This window comes from Rhinoderma darwinii, chromosome 1, assembly GCF_050947455.1.
Source record: "Rhinoderma darwinii isolate aRhiDar2 chromosome 1, aRhiDar2.hap1, whole genome shotgun sequence".
NCBI classification, from domain to species: Eukaryota; Metazoa; Chordata; class Amphibia; order Anura; family Rhinodermatidae; genus Rhinoderma; species Rhinoderma darwinii.
The window spans coordinates 185,799,087-185,803,410 of NC_134687.1; positions in this window are offsets into that span (position 1 = coordinate 185,799,087).

Consider the following 4,324-nt stretch of genomic DNA (forward strand, 5'->3'; position numbering starts at 1 on the left):
TCTGTTAGCCACGGGTACCTTCCCGTTTGCTCACGGGAAGGTACCCGTGCCGTTAAAAAAGATAGAACATGCCCTATTTCATGCCGTAATAACGGCACGGGCATCCCATAGAAGTCTATGGGGCTCCCGTAATCATGGGTGGCTGCGTGTGTTCACCCGTGATTACGGGAGCGTTGCGAGGTGAGGCGAGGTCAGGGGACTACCCGGTCTGCAGGCCACAGCCCAGTGGCGTAACTACCGCCGGGACTACAATGAAAACTATGGCAGAGCGGGGAGGTATCTCCCCGCTCTGCCATAAACAAAAGACATGTATCCCCTATCCTGTAAAAAATAAAAATAAAAGACGTTCATACTTACCGACAACTTCCTGCTTTCTCCAGTCCGGTCTCCCGCCCGTTGCCTTGGTGACGCGTCCCTCTCGACATCCGGGCCGACGTCCTGGATGACGTTTCAGGCCATGTGACCGCTGCAGCCAATCACAGGTCAATCACAGGCTGCAGCGGTCACATGGACTGCCGCGTCATCCAGGGATGTCGGGCTGGATGTGAAGAGAGGGACGCGTCACCAAGACAACGGCCGGGTAAGTATGAATTTCTTTAACTTTTATTACAGAAAAGGCTGTCCCTTCTCTCTATCCTGCACTGATAGAGAGAAGGGGCTGCCGATTAGTGCAGTGCTATTTTGCTGCCAAAAACGTGCTCGTAAATACGGGTGGAATACGTGTGACACCGGACCCATATTTACGAGCACGGGTTCGTAAATACTGGTGCAAAACGGGTGGAATACGTGTGACACCGGACCCGTATTTACGCCAGTATTTACGGGTGTGAAAAAATACGGTCGTGTGCATGAGGCCTTAGGTTGTATTTAAATGAGTCATGTTTTAGTCACAATTTGTGCAGCGATTTTCGTTATCCCAAAACTGCATTGATTATTACAAAATGCCGCAGTTTTGTTGCAATTTTCACAAAAATTTACTTTGGTAAATACACTCTTACCCCTGCTCTCCCCTACTATAACTATATAAGAAGAGAGCAGTGCTGCCACAAATACTTTGTAGTCAGTACTGGAATATACAGTACGCCAACTGGATCACATTTTTACAAGTGGATTTTTTCAAACAAATGTAAAAATGGCTCCAGTTTAAAGCTTTGTTTTTATGGCGTATACCTCTGACCGTAGAATGCAACATATCCCATTGTATAGGCATACATTGGGAAACGTCGCCCGAAACCCCCCGGCAGAGCACAACTTGAAGTACAGTGATGTCATGAGCTACAATGCCGGAGTCCCCGGCCAAAGCTTCACAGGCCAGGAACCCAGGTTCTGGAGAATCCCCTTATGTCACTGTCTATATATGGACAGTAATGTCAGGAGCACAGTGTCAGAGTCCCTGGCCAGAGCCTCAAAGCGCTCCCTGGGTTATCTCCTGACATCACCGTCCATATAAGCGGAAACAGTATACTGACGTATACCAGCCTGATGGATTCCAAAAGGGCTAATGGAGCCCTATGGACGCAGTTATCTTGTAAGACAAAACTCTTTGACGTACACAATAAACACAGGGCACAAACGTGATGTGAAGGAGACCTTATATTGTAAACTTTATGGAGAGAAACACCTGAAACAAATGGCATATCTAAATGAAATAAATGCAGAAAAAAATACTGCATAAATCAATTTGACAGCTAAACATGTGCGTGAACGTGCCCTCAAGTTGGATTCACACACAGCGTTTTGCTGCATTTTTATGGCATTTTTGCAACCCATCAGCACCCCGAAATTGCATAGTTCCCACAACGTAATAGTACATCACAGGGTGGTAAGGGGCAAAGCAGACTTAATTACTGGCCTGAAAAAGGTTGCACTGGTTGTTGATGTCTTGGCTGGCACAGCCACCGATGGGACACAGGAGGACGGTGCTGGAGTCAGAATCAGTATGTTACCCAAACTCCACGTAGATTTAGTTGAAATGACCTGTTTTGGAACAGATCAACATGGTGACATTTGTTCGCCTGCTATGGCAATGACATTGTGATACTATTGTGACTCACACTTATACAACATGTAAGAAAAAAAGTGGTAAGTGTATTACATGGAGATTTTGCTGCGGATCTCCCCATTTCTACATTCAAAATGGAGAAATCTGCAGCGAACATTCACTCGCAGCAGAAGAAGAATGCTGTGGATTTGTAATTCCGCAGAATGCTCTGATTGCCATACGGAAAATGTTCCACAGCATATAGATGAGATTTATTCACCACAACCACACTACAACCTCACTAACGGTATATTGACACGTGGTAGGTTTGTTGCAGAAATTTCTGCCACTGAAAATCAGTTTGGTTCATCTAAATGGGGTTATTTTTGAATGAAGCACATGGATTTCTGCAAGTTCCATTCAGATGAATAGGACAGTCAAAATAAATTTCTGCAACAAATATGCCGTGTGTGAATATACCCTATGGCAGTTATTATGCTTCAAACTTAAAAGAGAGTTTTTACAATGTATAAAGAATACAGGAACGTGTAAAGATTGGCAAAGTCATCACGGGATATGTAAACATTTCGTCTTAGCATCTTGCTTTGTAGCACATGATCAAGAAGCTATAAAAAGCTCATAAAACCTCACCGAGAAGCGGTTTCATACGGCTGCAGAACTAAAATCTGATTCCATCTTCTCCAGACTTGCTGAGAATGCTCCTCCTACTGGCTCTATGAAATACTGCAGCCATTTTACTTCTATATACACGTTATCATTTCCATTCAAGTCATGATAGAAAGAGCAGTCTGTTTAGCCCTTGTAGCTTTAATCCTCCATCTGATTTTTTCTTTGCTAAGTAATTTTTACACTTATATATAGACCCAGGGAAAGAAAATTACAGATCAATTGATCACATATTTAACCGTATGAATGATAGCAAACGAAAAAAAGCAATAATAATTTAAAGGGGCTATGTGTTTTATTTCACTTGTGCTAATATAAATTACTTCACGAAGCTAAGGTACTCACGTTTTTAAAGCAATACCAAAGCTAAGAGCTTATCAATGTATCCACAGATTGAGCTGTATACATATAAATGCAAACATAGCACCTTTTTTTTTTTTTTTCTGGCGTTTTAAACTGCCTGAAAAAATGCATGTAAAAACGCCAGCGTTTTTCCGGTGTTTTTCATTTACAGTAATTTTCTACCTGCTGTTTTTCTGGTGTTTATGCTGAAAAGTAGCCAATGCAAAAAATGCCTGGAAAAATATGCCATTCCTTGAGCATGCTGCATTTGTAAACAAAACAAAACTCCACAGGCCACATAATCGCCGCAAAAATGCCACATACAAAAACACAGTGCATGTAGTACTTTTTCTACAATTTGCTATAGACTTTAAGGCGTAGCTAAACGTTTAATAAACTTCTGACATGCTATAGTGACAGGTCAGACGTTTGAATTGGGGGTCCAAGAACTGAGACCCCCACCAATCGCTAGAACAAAGTAGCTGAAGCGCTCGTGTAAACGCTCAGCCGCTTCGTGTCTGTTCGGCTTTTTCTGGATATCAATGTATGGGCTCAATAGAAAGTCTATGAGCCCGTACTCCGATACATCGGCTTTCTGGAAATAGCCGAACAGAAACTAAGCGGGTGAACGCTCACACGAATGCTTCAGCTGCTTCGTTCTAGAGATTGGTGGGGATCTCAGTGCTCGGACCCCCACCAATCCAAACTTCTGAAATGTTACTATGACATGTCAGAAGTTTGTTAAACGTTTAGCTACCCACACTAAAAAAAAAGCACCTCAAAAACGCTATTAAAATGCCACAAAATGCTGTGTGTGAATCCAGCTTTAAAGCTCAAAAAGACAACCCCTATCCATATGCCCTATGCCCTATTATGAACGTCAGAGGGGGATCCCCTGCTCAGGACCCCCCTTTATGTACCAGAATAGAGAGCCGCTCTGTTGTGGCAGACTCAAGCCTTTATGTATACAGTCATTCATATAACAGCAATGTAAAACTACATTGCCTGGCTACTGGCTTTCCCCGGTCAGTCAGCTTTTGCCGGGGAGCTGGACCCACGGGGATCAGCTGATCTATTCTGAAAGGGGATTTTATGATGAGATAACCCCTTTAATAATTGTGTTATATCTGTAACAAAGCCCTGGCATGCAGGATAGAGAATAATGTTTATTAAATGCTTGGGATCAGACAGGGCTGGGGTGTTTTGGGCAATATGTGTTCCAGAAGCAGCCGCATCGTTGTTATTGAACATAAAGTTAGCGCTCTGAGAGGACATCTCTCTAAACTGATATGTTTAGCAGGATGGTGGGGGTTG